General features: G+C 40.1%; 1 protein-coding gene across 1 annotated transcript in view; it reads left to right on the plus strand.

Annotated features, from left to right (window-relative positions):
• Window positions 1-22,348, plus strand: part of epha6 (eph receptor A6) — a 647,719-nt gene that overhangs the window by 76,871 nt on the left and 548,500 nt on the right. The gene's annotated exons all lie outside the window — the stretch shown is intronic.

The raw sequence follows: 22,348 nt of genomic DNA on the forward strand, positions 1-22,348 counted from the left end.
ACTGAAGCACTGTCTCTTCAAATGAACTGTTAAATAGTAGTCCTGCTCTCAATCTCTTGTTGCTGCTTAGCAGCTCAGATAGTTTCCAGATATCTTAGTCAATATTTATTCCTCAACTAAAGCCACTAGAACACGTTAACTGGCCATTATTGGATAGCACGATAGCACAATAAGCACTGCTGCCTCATAGCCAGGGACCCAGATTCAATTCCAGCCTTGGATGACTATCTGGGTGGCTTTTGTCCACCTGTGTCTGCGTGGGTTTCCTCCGGATGCTCCAGTTTCCTCAGGTTAGGTTGATTGGCCATGCTAAATTGCCCCTTAATGTCTGGGGAATTAGCAGGGTAAATGCGTGGGATTATGGGGATAGGGCCTGGATGGGATTGTTGTTGGTGGACCAAACGATCTCCTTCTGTACTGTAAGGATTCTATGATTATTTCTGGGACATTGCTCAGTGCAAATTGGCTGCTATGCTTGTGATCTGAGTTCATAGAAGGTGCTACATCAGTTTAAGTTCTTTCTCATTATTGTTATGGTTCCGGTCAGAAACTCCAAAGTGGTTTATGGAGCCAGCCTGGATCATAAGTTTTGCACCTTGAATTTGGCTAGGATAAGCATGATAGGTTTCACTTTCAGGTATGATTTAAATGACCCACTAGGGAGCTTTTATCAAACACAGTTTACTTAAAAATATAGTTAACATGTATAGTAAGAATATTAGCAATAACGTTTGTCAATCACAAACAAAACAACCACGATAATGTATAACCCTTAACAAATATATCAAAGATGTTCCAATCAAACCAATCCCATAAACAAAACCCTTCCACTGGTTTAACACAGCAAAGACCAATGCTCAAGTGAAGCCAGAACTGAGCCCTTTGGATGAAGGATACAGTTCTCTTGATATAATCAAAACAGTTTGAAGTCAGAACAACTTCCCAGAACACCAGGGAGAGACTCTGGTGAAGCCATAACAGCAGATTCTCCTCTCCAGGAAGGCAATAAGCCTTGCTTTCAGCTAACCAGGGAGAGAGTGTGACAATTCTTTCCAACTTGATGCCCCTTCCTAAAACTAAAGCTCAAACTGCAGCCAAACAGAGAACAAAACCTTAAAATCATGAGTAAGGCACAAAAACTTGTCCAGAACCCCATGACCTTCCTCCTAACAATGCAAAGTCATAAAAGATCCCAAAGTAAAAATAAACAAGGCCCATTTAAGTAGCAATGAAAGGACTCCTAAAGACAACAATGAGATCTGAGAGCTACAGAGAACATGATTTTAAAAAATCTCTTAAAGGTACACTAACATCACATAATAATGAAGATACTTTCAGTTATTTATATTAATTACAATACTCAACTACCAGAGATCGCTATATATTGATTAATCAGAAATGGAAATTGTGATTGATTTCATTGCCTCCTCGCTTTCTCAAACTCCTCCCCAATCCCCCACAACCAACAGTTTCTGACACTAAGCTTAACTGTCTGAAAGTTGTTAGCTCAATTCTGGGGCACGCAACTGCACCAGTGAGCTAAGTGTTGTCTACACTGTTGATTTGTATTCCCCTCAATTTGCATATCAAACATGACAATCCTTTGAATCTTTTGTATTCATTGTCAATTTAGTGACAGTGAGCAAATGTGATCTTGGTTCTTTACAAAGATATTGTTGTTAAACCTGTAATTAAACCCAATATCAAATCATTGCATAAATTTGTCACTGTTTTAAATTTATTTATTTTTTGTCACAAGTCGGCTTGCATTGCAATGAAGTTACTGTGAAAATTTACAACTAAAGCCACTAGAACAGGTTAACTGGCCATTATTGGACAGCACAGTAGCACAGTAAGCACTGCTGCCTCAGAGCCAGGGACCCGGATTCAATTCCAGCCTTGGATGACTATCTATGTGGCGTTTGTCCACCTGTGTCTGCGTGGGTTTCCTCTGGATGCTCCAGTTTCCTCCCACAGTTGTGTATCACTCAGAATTAATTTTGAAATTAAAATATGAAAGTAAATAAAATTATATCATGAGATCATTGGCCTTGGGTAACAGTGCTTAGCACTGCTGCCTCACAGCTCCATGGATCCGGGTTCAATTCCGGCCTCAGGTCACTGACTGTGTGGAGTTTGCACATTCTCCCCATGTCTGTGTGGGTTTCCTCCAGATGTTCTGGTTTCTTCCCACAGTCCAAAGATGTGCGGTTAGGTTGATTGGCCATGGTAAAATGACCCTGGTGTTAGGGCAGGGTAAATATGTGAGGTTATGGGAATAAGGCCTGGGTGGGATTGTGGTTGGTACAGACTCGATGGGTGGAATGGCCGCCTCCTGCACTGTAGGGATTCTATGGGTTTCAGCATGCTCTGGCCTTGCAGCCTTTTCACATGTTGAGCTCTAAACCCGTAAAGATACGGTGTTGTCTCTCAGTATCCTGATAAACTGAGTTCTAGATTTCCCAGGTGTAAGTCTCTCTCTCTCTCTCTGCAATGTCTGACTAAGGAGCTGATCATAATCCTTTTCACCTCAGAATTCAAACTTGTATAGTAAAAGATATTCTATTACCAACAGCTAGCATTCTTAATTTGAACCTTGGTGAGAAATGTCATGGTAGCTGAAGTTGTTTTTTGGAAGAATGTGATTGCTTGGTTGTTTTTGTGGGATGTGTTTTATCGCAATTTCTGTTTGTAATACATGGGTTGGTGAGATAATCCCTGCAGAAAATATCCAATTTAAAACAAAATGGGTGCATAACCAATCACAAAACAGGAATTCTATTGGTATACAAAACCCATGACCTACTAACATTTTTGGATATAATACACATTTCCTTTACACATTCATAATCACATCGTGATTTTCTTTTCAGATCTACTGCTTTTACGACAAGTATTTTCAATAGCACCTGTATCATTTCATTCAAAGACTTTGACAATCATCTTCAAATCCTAACTTTCTTTGCTGACTCTGTTTACATGACCCTTCTTCACAACAGCATTTTCCACTCCTTCCCCAGCCCAAGACTTGATTATTTCTGATTGATGCAACCTTGTCCTGCTTACTTTCCTGTGGCATACAACTGCAAATGAAATATCTTATCCTTGAACCACATTTACAATGGCGCACCCAGAATTGGTTTCCTTACATTTTGGGTAATGAGAAAGTTATAAAAATGTTTCAAAAAGGACTACAAGAATACAGAAGAACACAAGAAATATCAAATATATTTATCTACCTCTATTTTATATACTTCTAATGATCCAGCTTCCACTACCCTTTGGGGTAGAGAATTCCAGACATGCACTACCTTCTGGGAGAAGAAATTTCTACGTACCTCAGTTTTAAGTGACTGACCCTTTATCTTGTAGCTATGTACTCTTGTTCGAGATCTCCCACTAATGAAAACACCTCACCATCTACCCTGTCAAGCCCCTTCAGGATCTTATGTGGTAAAATAAGGTCAACCCTCACTCTCCTAAACTCCAAGGAATAGGTTTCCACCTTAAAAAAAACCTTAGTTGCTCAGCGAAACTTAAAATGGTAGGCCTATTCACTTAAAAAATGCATAAAAAAGGAGGGAAAGAGAAAACCGGGAATTATAGACCTGACATCGGTAATGGGGAAAATGCTGGAGTCAATTGTTAAGGATGCAATAACTGAGTCCAAGTCAACATGAATTCACTAAAGAGAATTTGTGCTTGATAAATCTTCTGGAATTTTTTGAGGATGTGACCAGTAGAGTGGATAAGGATGAACCAGTGGATGTTGTGTATCTCGACTTTCAACAGGCTTTTGATAAGGCCCCACACAAGAGAATAGTGAGCAAAATTGAAGCTCGTGGCATTGGGGGTAATGTGTTGACGTGGATAGAGAACTGGTTGGCAGACAAGAAGCAGAGAGTGGGAATAAATGGATCCTTTTCAGAGTGGAAGGCAGTGAATAGTGGGGTACAGAGGGGTTCAGTGCTGGGACCCGAGCTATTCACAATATACATTAATAATTTGGACGAGGGAATTGAATGCAATATCTCCAAATTTGCAGATGACTCTAAGCTGGGTGGCAATGTGTGCTGTGAGGAGGATGCTAAGTGGCTGCAGGGTGACTTGGACAGACTGACTGAGTGGGAAAATGCTTGGCAAATGCAATATAATGTGGAGAAATGTGAGGTTATCCACTTTGGTGGCAAAAACAGGAAGGAAGATTATTATCTGAATTGTGCAAGCTTAAGAAAAGGAAAAGTGAAATATGACCTGGGTGTCATGGTGGAATAGTCGCTGAAGGTTGGCATGCAGGTACAGCAGGCAGTGAGGAAAGCTAATGGCATGCTGGCCTTCATAGCAAAAGGATTTGAGTATAGGCGTAAAGATGTCTTGCTGCAATTATACAGGGCATTAGTGAGGCCACACCTTGAGTATTGTGTGCAGTTTTGGTCTCCTAGTCTGTGGAAGGACATTCTTGCTATTGAGGGAGTCCAGCGAAGGTTCACCAGACTAATTCCTGGAATGGCAGGACTGACATATGAAGAGAGACTGGATCGACTGGGCTTGTACTCACTGGAATTTAGAAGAATGAGAGGGGATCTCATAGAAACATATAAAATCCTGATGGGACTGGAAAGGCGAGATGTGGGAAGAATGTTCCCGATGTTGGGCAAGTCCAGAACTAGGGGTCACAGTCAGTATAAGGGATAAGCCATTCAGGACTGAGAGGAGGAAGAACGTCGTCACTCAGTTGTGAACCTGTGGAATTCTCTGGCCCCAAAGCTGTTGGGGCCAGTTCGTTAGATATATTCAAGAGGGAGCTGGACATGGCCCTTGTGGCTAAAGGGATCAAGGGGTATGGAGAGAAAGTGGGAGTGGGATACTGATACCAAAAGACAGTACCGGACCAAGCTAGAGTTCCAGGCTAGCCACTTGGACCCCCGCCAACTATGGCAAGATCTGCATGACATAACAGGCTACAAGCTGAAGGCATGCAAAATCGCCGGCACCAGTGCCCCCCTCCCCACTGAGCTCAATGCATTCTATGCTTGTTTTGAGCAAGAGGTCAGCGAGAGCATGCTCTCCACTCTGGAAGCCTTGGACGAACCTGTATCCGAGGTCACCATTGCAGACGTCGGAGCAGCCTTCTCAAAGGTCAACCCACGGAAAGCAACTGGCCCGGATGGGGTACCAAGACGAGCATTATGTACGATATGCTTTCTGTATAATGCGCAAGAAGCAATACCTTTCACTGTATACTAATACATGTGACAATAATAGATCAAATCAAAAACAAACAAATGCATGATATTGAATGGTGGCGCAGGCTTGAAGGGCTGAATGGCCCATTCCTGCACCTATTTTCTATGTTTCTGTGTAAACAAAGTGGTTTGGTAGAAGAATGTGCAATATTATAAGACAAATGTTTTTCCTCTTTCTCTGGGTTTTCTCTCCACAGCTACCACCAGACCTACCACTGATAGATTATTGCAATTTGAAAGATTGGGGGCGACCAATGATTGTGTACATAAATTGCAAAAAATTGGAGCTAGTTTTAGATGCTAATCAGCCTTATTTTAGAGGATAGCAGAACACGTTGCTGATCAGTGTGTGACTTGCTGACTCTGCAAATGTTTGAGAGCTAGGCCACTTCTTGGCTGAGGTAGATATCACATGTAATAAAGATTGTTAAATTATTATAGAACTTTTTTTCTCAGAAGACTGTGAGCCTGTGGAACTCTCATCCCCAGAGAGTGGTAGAGGCCGGGTCACTGAATATTTTTAAGGCAGCGATAAATAGATTCTTGACTAATAAGCAAGTCAAAGGGCATCGAGAGTAGATGGAGAACATGTTTTTTTTATATATATATGTGTGCGTGTTCGTTCTTCATTCTTCTGGTTTCCTGGGCTAGTTTTGCATTGCCTAAAGGCGTTGAAGAGTTCCATATTTTCTTCCTAATTAATTTTGGGATTTGATCAATTTTGCCTCGCCCTGGAGAATGCCTGGCTGCTGGTGGTTCAAGATTTTCTATTCATGATGCCTGTGTGGGGAAGACTTGATCAACCAGACGCTATTTTGCTGTCTGTCATTTCATTATGTTCCATCCTGAGCTTAAATGATTAGCAGGATACTTTTATTTCTGATTGGATTACTCTGCCACATTAAAAATGTAGCAAAGTAATGTTGTTTCTTTGTTAAAAATTGATGGTGAAAATTATTGACTATGTATTCTCAATTTTCCTACTGCAAAAATTCTCTCTCTTTTTTGACACAGTCTCAAAATTAGAATTCACATGTTAATGAATCTGGTGTGCCCCAGGGATTTATCGTTGGCCCCTTACATTTCTCATCCATATGCTGCCCATTGAATGAAGGTGTAGCATTAGTTTCACATGAATGCTGACAACACTGAGCTCTATCTCACCACCACTTCCCTTGCTCAATTGTCAGACTGCCTAACTGACATTCAGTACTAGAATGAGCAGCAATTTTCTCCAATTAATTATCGGGAAGACTGAAGGCTTGTTTTCAGGTCCTGCTGCAAATTTCAATCCCTAGCTACTGACTCCATCCCTCTCCAAGATTAAACCAGTCTCTTTGCAACCTTGGGTGTCACACTTGTCCCCACAATGAGCTTCCAACCATCCATCAGCACCATCACCAATACCATCTACTTCTATGTCCAGGACATTGCCTGACTTCTCTCCCACCTCATTTAATCTGCTACTGAGACCCTGATTCATGCCTTTATTACCTCTAGACATGGACATTCCAACACAATCCTAGTTGATCTCCCACATTTCAAAATTGAAATTGGGCGGCACGGTAGCACAGTGGTTAGCATTGCTGCTTCACAGCTCCAGGGACCTGGGTTCGATTCCCGGCTTGGGTCACTGTCTGTGTGGAGTTTACACATTCTCCTTGTGTCTGCGTGGTTTCCTCCGGGTGCTCCGGTTTCCTCCCACAGTCCAAAGATATGCGAGTTAGGTTGATTGGCCATGCTAAAAAATTGCCCCTTAGTGTCCTGGGATGCGTAGATTAGAGGGATTAGCGGGTAAATATGTAGGGATATGGGGGTAGGGCCTGGGTGGGATTGTGGTCGGTGCAGACTTGATGGGCCAAATGGCCTCTTTCTGTACTGTAGGGTTTCTATGATTCCACCAGTTGTAAACTTGTGGTCATCCCAAAACTCTGCCCATGCCATAACTTGCACCAAGTGCCATTCGCCCAATGTGCTCACAGACCTACATTGGCTCCAAGTCATGCAGTTTTCAGATTTTAAAGTTCTCATCCTGATTTTAAATCCCTCTACGGGCTTACTCCCTGCTATTTCCGTAATTTCCTCAAGCCCCACAACTCGTTCTAATATCAGTGCTCCTCTGTTTCTAGCCTCTTGAACGTCCCAATTTTAACTGCCTTCAGTTACCTGGGATTCCAAGCTCTGGAATACTCTTGCTCTGCCTCACCACCTCACTTACTTTATTTTTCCTTTGAGAAACTCCTTAAGTCTCTTTGAACAAGCTCTGGTCATTTGACCTAATATTTCCTTATGCGTCTCAGAATCATTTGTGTTTTATAATGCTGCTGTGAAATGTACTGGGACATTTATATTACTTTTTTTTATTGTATTGAGATTTGTAGACCTTTAAATTCTCTTTCTCATAGGGCTGAGCATGCTCAGTTATTGAAAACGGATGGATTGATTTTAGGATATCAAGGGAATTAAAGATATTGGTGTGGGTATTTGGAATTGAGATAGATGATCAGTCATGATTTTATTGAATAGCAGAACAGGCAGAGGGCCGAATGGCCTACGCCTGCTTCAATTTTTAGTCGTCTTAAGACATAAATGTCCAAATGCACGCTATTTGCGATTCATTATACTTGTACAAAAGTAAACTGGCAATCACTAGTGGATAAAGGCAACAACTATTTATATGCAGGTAGGAAAACTATTTGCATAATTATTTACAAGACATAACAATAGAAATCCGTTATTCTTACAACTTCTCAGTCCAGGCAATAATTCTCTTTTTAATCCGCACATGCTCCCATTCTATTGGACAGGAAGTCATGTGGTCTCTGAGGCGCGCAGCAACAATCTTCCCCCTTCAGGTCCCCTGTTACCTTAACTTATTAATGTCCCAGACTTATCAATATCCCAGTCTATCGGGGGAATTTCCATTTACGTTGAGAGCAACAAAGTATCGCTGGTTGCTGTTTCTCCTCGGGTTTGTCTCGCTCGGGCAAGTCTCTCTGTTTACTTCTCCAGGTACAAGTACATCCTCAGCCGTTGTTTCTCCACCCCACCATGGCAATTACCTCTGTGTTTACAATGACCTGTTCAGTCGTCTCAATACTTTGATCAGTACTAACGTTGGGCATGGTTGGGGTTGATGACACTACCTACTCTTGTGGAGGCTTTTTTTTCCCAAATAGTTCAAATGTTTTCTCAGGATCTTATCCTTTTATGATACTGGCCCAGTCTTTGCTACAATGATTCCTGAGACCCTGCTCGGACCACTTTCAAAGTCCCTTACGAAAACTGGGTCATTCACCTCAAACCTTCTCTTCGCCTGTGACGAGCCGTGATTTCCTTTTTGAATATCTTGCCTAAACCCCACCCTTCCTGCCAAATTTGGAAATATAAGGCTTATTCTTGTCTGCAACCAACACACATTTGTAGTTCTGCCAGGGCTATGCCTGTTGAGTGTGGAGTGGTTCTATATGCCAATACAAATTGCACGATCTGATATCTATGGCAACTGCTGCTTCTCTCCGAATTTGAAAGTTTGTACAGCCCATTCTGCCAACTCGTATGTTGAGAGCATTAATGCCCAGCATTGTATCTGGGCAAAGGCAATGGGAGGGATTGTTTCATCATCTTTGAATCACCGCAAGAATGATGTGGAGATGCTGGCTATGGACTGGGGTGGGCATAGTAGGAAATCTCACAACACCAAGTTAAAGTCCAACAGGTTTATTTGGTATCATGAGCTTTCGGAGCGCAGCTCCATCAGGTGAGTGGAGAGTTGGGTTCACAAACAGAGTATATATAGACTAAGACTCATTTGCAAGATAAAGGTTGGAATGTAAGTCTTTACAGGTACAGACAATGCGAGTGGAGAGAGGGATAATCACAGGTTAAAAAGGTGTGAATAGTCTCAAGCCAGGACAATTAGTAGAAATTTGCAAGCCAAGGCCAAATGGTGGGGGTTACACGCAATGTGACATGAACCCAAGATCCCAGTTGAGGCCATACTCGTGTGCAGAACTTGGCTATCAGTTTTTGCTCGGTAATTCTGCGTTGTCGTGTGCCTTGAAGGCCGCCTTGGAGAACGCTTACCCAAATGCTTATCTTAACCTGGTGTTGTGAGACTTCTTACTGTGCCCACCCCGGTCCAACGTCGGCATCGCCACATCATATACAAGAAGGACTTCACCGCTGCAGTATTCCTGGGAACAGGTGCTGCTTTTATGGCCTTTACTTTTTCTTCCCAGGGTCGCAGCCTTTTTGTGTCTACTTTATAACCCAAATATTCATCCCCTTAAAAGGACACTTCTCTCTTAAGCACACTCTGGCATTCGTCAACCTCTTTAATACATCTTCCAAATTGGCTCAGTGCTTCTCTCCTGTGAAACCGATAATGAGCACATTGTCTAAATAAACTGCAGCTCTGGGTAATCCCTTTAACAAATTATCCATTGTGTGCTGAAAAATGGCACGCCAACGATACTCCAAATGGTAACCAGGTATACTCATATGAGCCCTTGCATGTGGTGTTAGTCACACTCGGGATGACTCAAATAATTCATGTAAATAAGCATGATTCATCTAGTTTAGTAAATATCAAGCCGCCAGCTAGTTGGGTGAAAAGATCCTCGGTCTTGGGTATGGGTTACCTGTCCAATTTGTCCACTCAATTGACACGTTTGTAATCCCCACAAATGTGAACTATCTTGTCCAGTTTGATGATGGGAACAATAGGTGTAGCCAACTCTGCAAACTGCACTGGTCTTGCGATGCCTAGATCTTCAGAGTGTTTAAGTTCTGCTTCCACCTTTTCCAACATGGAATGGGGGACTGCCTTTTCCCTGTAGTACATCAACATGGCTTCAGGGTCCACATATATCCTAGCTTGGAGCCCCTTTACCTTTCCTAGTTCTTCTTGGAAAACCTCAGGATATTTTCAGACAACTTTGATTCGGGCACTCTCACCCAGTTTGAATATTTCTATCCAAATTTAATTCAATATGTTGGAGCCAGTATTAAGACCTAGGCCAGAAACTCCAAGGTGTTTTGTGAAGTTAGCCTAGTCCTGAAATTTTGCATGAGATTTTTCACTCCAGGTGTGATTCAAGTGACCCATTAGGAAGCTTTTATCAAACAAAGTTTATTTAGGAGCACCGTTAGAATATAATAAAATAAATTAGCATAACTTTTTAACCAATTACAAGACTTAAAATCCCTGTTGTTCCAACTTAAAGTGATATCCCACAGACATACACCAAAATTAGTTAGCACACAAGCAAGTATGCTCACATGATGCTGGATTTGCAGCATTTTAACACTTGTGGACAACAAACCCAAGCAGTTTTCAAAGCCGGAGAGATCCTCCAAACAGCAAAACCTCAGAGAGGTAAACTCAGTCTCTGGCAGCTTGCAAAAATAGCCATCCGAAACATTGATGTGTCTCTCCGCTTCAAGTAGCTTCTGAAAAAGGTAACTAAAACTGGACTTCTCTGTGAAGCATAGATGTCCCCAGTCATATGACATGCCCATATTCTGCTCAGGTGATTGGCGCACTCCTCCTATACTCTGCCGGAATCTGGCTTCTGCCCCTTACTGAGCTGGGTGGGCTCTGCTTGCTCTTACATCTATGCCTTAAGTGATCTCTCCTCCTGCACCTGAAAAAGTATGCATCCCAAAACCTGCACTTCTCCGGGGCGTGGGATCCTCCATGTCTGAAACACTCATTGAAAATCCTTATTTGATCGAAATAATGGGTTTTACCCCAATTTCCTGCTTCGGTCATCCTCCTTTTGAAACAGGCACCCTCAACTCAAGTGCTGCTACTGTCGTTGCTGTTTACGACCCCTCTCCCCAAAATGATGGACCTCACCTCCAGACATGCTTTGCAATTTTTGAGTGCCTTTTTCCACGCTGTCTATGAAAAAGGCTATTTCCATGGTCTGTTTTAAGTCTAACTCCGCTAGCTGTTTTTTTTGGATAGCACCTTATTTATCCTGCACACTAGTTTATTTCATTCAGGGATGTTCCAAACTCTATGTTCTGCCAGTCTCCTTGATCTCGCCATGAATTGAATTAAATTTATATCTGAAGAATGATAGTGTTTTGGGTGATGATTCCTGACCAACTGCAAGATCTCTGGGTAGGTCAAACTTCTTATTACAATGTATGCCTGGGTACTACAAGCTGTGAGCAGGACAATTCTCAGTGTCTCTTCCCCCTCTATCTTGCTTACTCATTTAAAAATTAATACACACAAATTAACGCGCACGTCCTACATATTGTACCTAATCTTCATCGTTTGCATCAAATGGTTTGGGCTTGCCACAAAACAGCATGATGGCCCTACTTTTGCTGAATACTGAAAATGCTTTGAATCATAATGGAAAGGTCTTCTCATTTGTCCTCTGATGGAACACTGATTTTTTTCTCCTCGTCGCCAATGTAGTAACATAAACACTAGATGACCTCAGTGGATAAAGGCAACAGCTATTTACAGGCAGAAAAGCTATTGACAGATAAATATGTACAAGACACTGCAAAAGCAATCCAGTACTCCTACAATCTTCTTAATCCAGGCAATAACTGGGTTTAAAGCCCATGCTCTCCTTTAAACCTATTCTGTTCCATTGAATGCGATAGTCACATGGTTTCCAAGATTCACTATGGCATTTGTCAATGCCATTGACCTTTAGTGGATTTTTAACTGGCAATGTAGTCATCAGGATTCCAGAGTGTTACCCTACTACTCACCTCTACAAGGGGTCTGGAACTTGTGTAATCCTGAACAGGGAAAGAAATATTGCAAAACAGATTGAAGAATCTTTACTAAAATGTACAGCATCTAAACAAAAAGGTGTGCATTAGAATATCTTTCTCGATATGAAATCATGTACACAAAAGTGAAATAGACAAAATGAAAGAGGAGATTGTGGTAGGTAAGACTTAATGGGGAAGATATGTTGTTGGAGATTTTTACGAGTTAAATTAACTTCTAAAGTAATGAGATGCCATGATTCTAAAAGTAAATTTTCAGTGCTAGAGAGATTGCTTGGAAGTAATTCAGACTTTATATGTCATTAAAAAGACACTTGCACAGGATAAACCCTGGCTTTTCTGGCATGTTTCTTGTTTATTGAGTGAGTAAACACTGAGCAATTTCATGCTCATATATATATTTCTATGCAAAGTCTATGAGTGAGGTATTAGTGTGTTGCAACTTGTGGAAACATTGAATAAATAGGACAAGAGTTTTTTGAGTTGCACATTTCACTGCACACACAAACAAATGGCAAGATTTAAAGTTTTGGGACAAAAACTTTACCGTACCAAATTAAAATCAACATAGATCAAACATTACTTACTGGGTAACCAATGCTCCAAACTAAATAAAATATACTTTTGCATTAACTAATTAACTCAATCAACATCTTTCTTTCAATTCCTTTTGCTGTTCACTTCTGGTAGATGGGTTGCATAAGATTAAGTCCCAAGGCACTCCCAGGCTCACCTTCCCCTGGCATGCCAAGTTGAACCTTCTGATGGCATTCAACAACCTTTCCACTCAGCTGAGATATCCCTGCATTCACTTTCATCAGCAAGGCCCATCTCGGTGACTCCTTGTTCCTTAACTCTTGAAGTCTCATTAGTCCTGTTCCCTTCCTTGTAAACTCAACAATAATTTCTACAAGTGTTCTGCTTAGTTGCTAACAGCAAAAGAGTGCACCCTGCTCTTCACAGCAGTAGCTGATCCTTCCTCGTACAGCAATAGCTCATTTGTCTCTCTCGGTCTCTGGGTCCAAAACAAACTGTCAAAATTGTGACTTGATATCAATAGATTTCGGTTTGGGTTTCTTCCCCATAACAATCAAATCACAAGGGCCTGTCACTGGGCAGACGTTTCGTATGAGCTCACTATCTCCCTTTCCAGAATATTCTGTTTCGCCTCCAGTTAAAGGAGACATTTTAAAATATAGCTGTCTTGTAAAATTCCATTCATAACACTATATAATACATTAAATGAATCCCACTGTGAATAGTGTATCCAATTCTGAGCATCATTCATCAAGATGTACATGAAGGCTTTGTATGTGCTATAGAAGACTTATACTAAAATGGTTCTGAGAGTAAGGGATTGAATTTGTGTAGGCGGACTGGAAAAGCCGGGGTTGTACTCCTTGAAGCAGAGAGGGCTCAGGAAATTTATTGGAAGTTTCTAAAATCATGAATATTTGGATAGAGTAAATGAGGAGAAAGAATAATGGAACATACAGAATTAAAGTGGTTGACAAAAGAACCAGAGACAGCAAGATGTGAGGAGTAGTTGGAATATAGAATGAACTGGCTAATAGGGTGGTAGATATAGATTTTAATAGTACCTTTTCAAAGGAAATTACATTTAAAAAACTTGAATGAAGGGAGTGGTGGAGTGGAACCAAATGGACAGTGTTATGGTTCAGGTCAAACTCAACTGCTCTATGGAGCCCACCTGGATCAAAAGTTTTGCCTCTTGAATTTGGCTAGGATAAACATGATATGTTTCACTTCAGGTATGATTCAAATGACCCATTTATCAAACAAAGTTTATTTAAGAATATAGTTAACATGTATAGTAAGAAAATTAGAACTCTTATCAATTACAAACAAGAAACAAAATGGCCACTATAATGTATAACCTTTAACAAATATATCCAATGTGTTCCAATCAAACCAATCCCATAGACAAAAAACCCTTTTCACAAGTTTAACACAGCAAAGACTAATGCTCACGTGATACTGGACTTGAAACCTTTGGATGAAGTCTGCAGTTCTCTGGATAGACTCAGAACAGTTTGAAGTCAGAACAACTTCCCAAACACCAGGGACTCTGGAAAGCCACCAGCTGCCTATTTCCCCCTTCAGAAAGGCAAGACCTTGCTTTCAACTAACCAGCAGAATTTCCAAATCTAGAACGAGAGAGACTTTGTTTTTTAGCTTGATGCCCCTTCTAAAACTAAAACTCAAACCTGCAGCTCCAAACTGAAAAGGAAAAAAAACTCCTATCACCTGACCTGCCAACCAGTTTTTCTCCGACCAATGCAGGGTCATAAGCATTCCAATAAAAAAATTTTTAAAACCCTTTTAAGCAGCAATAAAAAGACTCGTAGACAGCCTGGCAACAATGAGAAAAACAAACTGAGGCTGTGAGCTGAGAAACACTGAAGCTGTGAGAGCTGCAGAGATCATGGTTTTAAAAAAAACCTTTCATCACAACAGCTCTTTGAAAAAGCCAGTGCAGCCACAAGGGTTGAAGTGCCGCCTCCAACACTGTTATTCTTGAAGTGTAGTAAAAGCAAATCAGTGAATGCCTGTCTCTGTGTTGTAATAAATCTTTAAACCCTGCACAGCATAAGTTCTTACTTCCCTTTGTATCTCCCTCCACCCCTTCACTCCCGCCAGTCCCTTCATCTGAGTCATTTCTCACACTGGATATTTCCATGGGTTTGTGCTAATAATAAATCATCTGCATTTGTTCAGAATTTTCCATCATTCTAAACACTAAACTTATTGACTTATGAAAAGATGAATTCTTGAATGCAGAACAGAAATTACATAGCCAGATTCTCATATTCCTGGATACTATTTTAAGCTGAGCTATTCTGTATCAGCTTCACTCCCTAAAGGGATATTTCTCTAAGCAGATACCCTGGTAGAAATTTTCCTTATGAAAATATCCATGAGAGTCCTGTTAGTGGTTAGCACAACTCTTGCTTGTTTGCTTGACAGATGAGGTAACCTTCTGATCCCTTACTTTTGGTCTCCTTGATAACGATGTCTTAATTTATCTATTAGTCCCTTTTGTATGTGTGTTCTTTCCAGTTCTGTGGAGAGCATGTAATGCTGTCAAAGTGGCAACATCCAGAATAATCTTGTGGCATAGAAAACTACTTCACCTCATTGAGATTTAGATGAAATGTTTCGCCAATTCCCATATGAAAAGAGGCAATGCCTATGATTGCCAATAGAGATGTTCGCACGTCGAAATGCTTGGTTTACTGTAACGGGCAGCTTTCAGCAAACATTTTATTTGATCTGTACTTGAAAGAGCCATGTGAGCCATCAAAGAGTGCTGTGAGAAACCATGGGAAAAATTAACAGCAAGTTTTACAGAACATATCAAACATCACTCAAAGAAATGGCATTTTTCTGACAACTTTCAAGAGGCTGATCTGTATCTCAAGCGAGACGCCGAAACCACCAGTGCTTTAAATTGCAACAGCTACAGACGATTCCTTCTGGGCAAAGCAGAAACCTGCAGTCTTATAGTGACAAAGATATACTTATTGTAACTGAAAGATGGTGAATTGGATTTGAATTAATTTTGATGAAGATTGGCCTACTTTGGTCTGAAGCAGAATGCGCTGCTAAGTCCTGCAAACAGGTAATGCAGCTATCGCTTTCGCCAATACAAATGTCCCTTGTAACTAATTCTGACAGGCAGAAAATTGTAAAACTGTTAAGTTTAGGTGGTTAGAGAATCTTTTGGATTTCATGACTTGACTTTCAGTCTTCTGCCAGAAGATTGAGAGTGATGCCCCTGAATTTCATACATTGAATTAACCTACACCTTTATTGAAGGGCAGCAAACAGACATAGTTTATTGTAGGTGGTAAACAGTAATAGTTTATTGACTTGTTTAATGCTTTGAGTGTGAGAATGCATTTAGGATTCAAGAACTGTGCGTTGTAGTAATGCACAGGAGGTTAACAAGGTCATTATAGCTGATACATAAGCTCTGCTGTGAACTAATTTAAAATGATGCTTTCACTTTGAAATGCCTTGTGGCAGCTTCCCATTATAGCAGTGCTACCAATGGCGGTCCAACTTCAGCAGAAGCAAATAAATGAGGTAATGCTGCTAATGGAGGAACCCAGACACGCCACAAGAGATGATCTAACCTTGCGTTTCAGGATGCACCATTGTACTGGCTGCAAACTTGAACATTGAGGTCAACGGTGCCTGGCATAGTTTTATTTTGCCATTGACAGGCTGAGTGCTCAGCTCAGCTGTGTAGGCTAGTGATGCAGATTTCCCTTTCTCAGATTATGCACATTTTTTCTCTAACTCCAAGGGAGGGCATGGCCACCAAAATAAAACTAATTTTCAAATAACTGAATGGGGATTAGCTTGTACAAAAGCTGCTGTTTGACTGTTCCTGCTGCTGCAGTGGAACAGCCACATTGTGAATGTGTTGGATTCTGTAGTATCAACAGCTATCTGCAGTGGTTCGGCAATAAAGACCATTTAACAGTGACAACAGCCTTTGACATGTTTTAAGATAAGACACTCTAACATACTACTGACTATCCACAGGCTGGTCATGTCAGTTTTCTGCTGCATGCACAAATATCTGTAAGCCAAAAAATCTAATGGGAAGGGGTTGAAGGGTGATACTTTTCCTCTGGTTATTTTCTGTTCTAATCTTAGTACCATATTGGAATTAGTCATTGCTTACGAGACAGTATTTCCCATATACAAAGAGCAGTGATCACGTTTGGCACTTTTAGCATTATTTCAGATTAGCATGGAAGTTATAACAATAAAGAAAATGTTCACAAATCAGATTGTAGGGTAATTGAAATGCTTTGTAGATATATTTCCATAGTGCAAACCAAACCAAAAACTGATGCAGCTTGTTTCCTTTCTGAAATGGCACTGGCTCAGATTTTGTCATTGTGATGATAGATAAATCATAGTATCATTGATGGTTGCACGATGAATTCGACAACAACTTCTGGCATCGACACACGTATTAAACACTAAAATCTAGAAATTGCTGCCAGTGATTCCCCACCTCCCCACAGTGGAATGGTAATCTTAAAACTCAATGAGGTGAACATCCGTATTTTACTCTGTTAAACGTGCTTGAAAGAGTTGGCATTTGCTGAATCATGTGAAACAAAGGTTTGTCATAATTACTGCTGAAACACCTCTCTGATACTGAAAAACGACACTTATGTGCAATGTCAAATGTCTACATTTGAATTAAATTCCACAGTATTCTGTTATTTCAACTTTTTATGCCCCAAACTTCATTTTCATTGTGAAATGATTAAATAATGAAGAATAATCAGTGCTTTTGCTTCCTGGTTTCTTGTCAATGAAAATTCTGCAATCATTCGAGGCTGTTTAACCTGCTTGGTAACATTACTGTAGCTGGATACTGGGGATTCTTAGGTGATGCTAGCATCTTCCTTCAAAGTCACTGACCACAAATCCAGGCCATTATTTTAATGTAGGGATAATTAAACACAGTGGTAAAATAATTTGAGTTTAAAAAATATTGATTCTAAATAATAAATATTACTGAAAACCAATTTAAAATTTGATTGGCAGCTGAGTTGAATGCATGTTAATGAAACGTAACAGCATAGAAATTAAAAGGTCTGGAATCTACCAGTTATGCAAACAATTATTTTGCCGCGCAGTTTTATAGAAAAAAAATCCAGTTTAAAAATGCATCTTTGAATCATAAAGCTTTAACCTCAAAGCAATTATATTAATTGTGCAGCCAATAATTCTGTAGTTGAATATCGCACAAATTACTGTAATTGATTAAACATTCAAATTCGAGGCTCATTAGCTCAATATCAGTGTACTGCCATGTAAAAGAATGAAGCATGCATCAATTTGTCAAAAACTAGTACAAAAATGTTTCCTGTCATTTGTGTAATTAACAATTGCTTAACATCAAATTTAACACGAGCGGTGATGATGAACCAGTGCGGCTAAACAGTACTCTAAAAGGGCCAATTTGATGGCACCAAGGGAAAAGCGTGAAGTAGAATGAGGTGGGCAAGGTTAACATGCAGGAGTGCCTCTGTTTGAAAATGAAAGGGACCTTTTATGAAAATATTAGGCATGCAGAAAAAGGACAAACGCAAGGAAAGGAAACACATTAAATAAGCATGACCCAAAGTGAATTAATGAGAGGGAAAAGTGGAAATAGAGAAAACAAGTCCCAAAAGCCTTTGGAGACAAAGGTGAAGCAAACCATTTGAAAGAATAGCAGAATCTTCAACAGGGGCTGACAAAATGACAGGGGGGACTTGAAATGAGCATAACTATAGCAGTTGAACACAGCAGTAATAAACTCCTCCAGTACTGTAACAGCAAGATTTAAACTGCCAAGCAATTTAATGCCGAGGAGCAGAAACAAATAGCAGATGTGCCATAATTTACAAAACAGAGATGATACTCCTCAGAATACAGAACATAAAGTCACAAAACCGCAATATAAAACTAGGTCTGGTAAAGTCACTCGGCAAAAACTTGAGGTTCACTGCATAACCTCTTTTGCACTCTGAAGTTCATGCAGGACATCAATACTTGTAAAAATTGATGTGTGACACAATTTGGATGGAAGAATAACAGCAGTGCTTTGTGTTCAACAAGCATCAGTGTATAAAAAGACAACCTTCTGTTTCATCCCAACAACCAAAGATGTATCATCACTGTTCTTATTCATGTTCTGATGTGCATCAGTTAGTCATTTTTTTAATTGAATATGATTTTAATCCTGTCGATACCTTAAGAATGAAACAAGAAAAATCAATATGATGCACCATAGATAAAATTTATTGCCAGTATCAAGCAGCAACATCAATTTGGCATTCAAGTAAATTATGAGGTTCTATTAGTTTACTTAGATCCATGTCCAAGCTTAATTTTGCTGCATCCGTTGTGCTGAAAGAAGCAACGGTTTCATAATTCAATGGGTAATCTAAACAATGCTCTGACAAATTAAGAAGATTTGAAGCCTTTGAAATAATTATTTGAAGTTTTTTATAAACCTCCTGGTTTCTTTCATATAAGTCCTCCGCAGATCAAGATAGCTTTTTTCATAGTTTTCAAAAAGTATGGTAGGTCAAAAGTGCTGAGGTAAATTCAGTTGTCACGAGTTAATTATCTTTGAACGTCAAGCTGTTTTGATGTATTGATTTTTTTTAGAACTGAAATATTGAAGCTGGGTAGTTGAAAGTGTTGCACTGAGGGAGGTAAGTATGGGCATCTAAAGTGCTCAGCATTTCAAAAGCCATTTCTGATAACCCAGCAATCACAATACAGAGATGTATTGGATTAAAGGTAACAAGAAGGAATTGAATGAACACTGACAGCGAGGTTCCTTCTTACTGAAAAGTAGAAGACAGAATAAAGGCAAACTAATAAAATCCTGATGAATGGTGTCATAATCAAAGCCAATATTAATTATATTATATAATTGAAACTTTGTTTCAATGGATTATTTGCAAGAGGTTACATCTGAATCTTAAATTGTTAAATGTTTTACTAGTTTCAGCAGTTGGGTTTTTCACAAGTTGAACCATTGATCCATCAAATGAGGACCACGTGTGTTGTAATTATCACAATTGCATGACATTTAAATAAAAACGAATCGCAATTCCAGTAGGCAAGGCTCCTGTAAATTCTCTGCTAAGAAACAGCTCGCATTCTTACTAGCATCTTCAGAACATCCCAAAGCATTTCACAAGTAATAGATACTTATTCTGAAATGCAGTTGCCATCATATAGACAAGGCAACATCCATTTTAAACACAGCAAGATTTCATAAGCAAAGGTTATGATTGCTTAGTCTGTGAAGGATGTTGACCAGGACACGAGCTGTTTTTAATTCGTAGGGTGTCGCATGACCTTTTATGTCCATTGGGTAGCCAGATATTTAACATCTCATCTGATAAACTGAAAGAGTTCTGTATTTGAGTTATGTTTAAATCTTGGTGTGAAATTCAAAATTCTATCATTCAGCTTAGTGTGAGTGTTACCAACCTAACACTGGAGGTGAAATTAATCTTGGACGGAAATGCCAAATGGCATTTTACAGCCTGCCTGATCTTGCTGTTTAGTGGACAAGGCAATTCTGCTGGGTGTGAAGGCGGTTGCTGATTTGCTGTCGCTTGTTTAGTGCTCGTGTCCAAAGCCAATTTCACCCTTTTCAATTCAAATATACATTGTCATGGAATCACAAGAATCGCACCAAAAAGCTGTTTGCTCAGCTCAGCAAGCTGTGCCTGTTAGTTTTTTTAACACATCCAACTACTCCAATCTAATGCTCCTGTCCCGCTGTCTGCTTTTCAAATACGTTTGAATGATCCAGTTTCTGTCTAATTAGCCATTTGTTCTAATGCATTTTAATAACCCTTTCTCTTTTGACTCTGCTACAAAACATCCAATTTACCAACTAATGGATTATTTTTAACCACTTCCCCTCAAGTTTTCAAACTTTTCAAAAATTTTATTTGTTTCAGTTCCAATAGTAAAGAAAAGAGGTGGGTGGACAACAATTTCTCAAAACTCTCTTTGAATTAATCTGGCTGCAAACAAGCTGAGGGATAATGGGTTGACTGGCCTCCCATGCTGTAAACTTCATTGGTCCATGACTATAATCTATCCCTGTTTTTAATTCATCATTCTTTTACATTTCCCATGAATCTCAATCTTCCTGAATTTTCTCCTAGTCCTTCAGTGTCTTGCAGGAAGTCAACATAACATCCTTGCTTTTTTATTCAGTGCCCTTTGTATAAATCAGTGAATCCTATTTATTTTTATACCTGAACTATATCTCTTTTGACGATCAAAATTTGCATCTTCAGATTTCTTCTCTTCCCTCCTGTTCAGGGTTTTAATATTTAGCATATTGTTGCAGACAGGGATGAGAGACAACAGGAGCCATGTTTTTAAAACATTCATTATTGGGATGTGAGCTTCACTGGCGAGGCCAGCGTTTATTGCCCATTGCTAATTGCCGTTGAGGTGGTGGTGAACTGCTGCCTTGAACCACCGCAGTCCTTGAGGCGTAGGTGCATTCTGTTGGGGATCTCGTTCCAGGATTTTGACCCGGCGGCAATGAAGGAACAGTGATATATTTCCAAGTGAGGGTGGTGTATGGCTAGGGGGAAACTGGCAGGTGGTGGTGGTCCTATGTGTCTACTGTCCTTGTCTTTCTAGATGGTATTAGTTGTGGGTTTGGAAGGTGCTGCCTAAGGAGGTGTGGTGAGTTCCTGCACAGTATCTTGCAGATGGTACATACTGCTGTCATTGTGCATTGGTGGATTGAGGGTATGAATGGAATGTAAATCAAGTCGGCAACTTTATCCAGAATGGTTTTGTGCTTCTTGAGTGCTGTTGGAACTGCATTAATCACAAGTGGAGAGTATTCCATTGCACCCCTGATTTGTGTAGATGGTGGACAGGCTTTTGGGCGGGGTGGGGGTGGGGGGGGGGCAGCGGCGGCAGCAGGAGGTACATATTCACGTATTCATCCCATAAATCTAATGCTACTTCACACGTGCACATGTGCTTGTCTGCTATCCTGTGGGTAAGAATACAAGGAGCTGAATCTCTCATGTGCACCCAAGATATTTTAATCTATCAACTCATCACTTATATTGCATGAATACTATTCAGTGTAATAAATTAATAAATGAGAAACATGATGATTACTCATGTGTTTTTTTCATTAAACCCTTGAATCTTGTGTCAGTTCCTATTATTGATGATTTTAAATCCATTGACATACATTAAGATGCTTGCTGTTTGCTTGCAGTGGACTGGTGTTCAATTCTACATTTTAGTAATCCTCTGGGGGTGAAGTAGGCCACATAACTGCAGAGCACAGCATCGGTATGTCACAGCTCAAGGAAGAAATGGCATTGTGCCTTTTTCACCCTGCAGTTAGCGAATCTCCTGTCAAGTGAACCACAGCTTCATTGGATTTTTTTCCCCCGAGTGCCAGAGGAATCGATATTCCTGCGTTCCCACACTTGGCTGAAGAAAGGCCACACAGAAGCAATTAATGATGAAAAGAGGGGGTCTGAAAATAGGGGAGAATGTATTTTTAAAACTGTCTTAAAGACAATACTTTATATTGTCTCTGTTTCTCTTTTTATCAGACACCTTTTCTTGTATCTGTTTTGTGACCCTTCTCTCCCCTTTCCATCCTCCTCCCCATCTCCTATTTTTGCCTTTTTTCCCATAAATCTATAAATATCTTTATCTTGTTACCATCCCCCTGAGACTGATAACTTTAAAAAAATAATTTCCCAACAACCAAC

The sequence above is a fragment of the Mustelus asterias genome, chromosome 17, assembly GCF_964213995.1.
Source record: "Mustelus asterias chromosome 17, sMusAst1.hap1.1, whole genome shotgun sequence".
In the NCBI taxonomy this organism is placed as follows: Eukaryota; Metazoa; Chordata; class Chondrichthyes; order Carcharhiniformes; family Triakidae; genus Mustelus; species Mustelus asterias.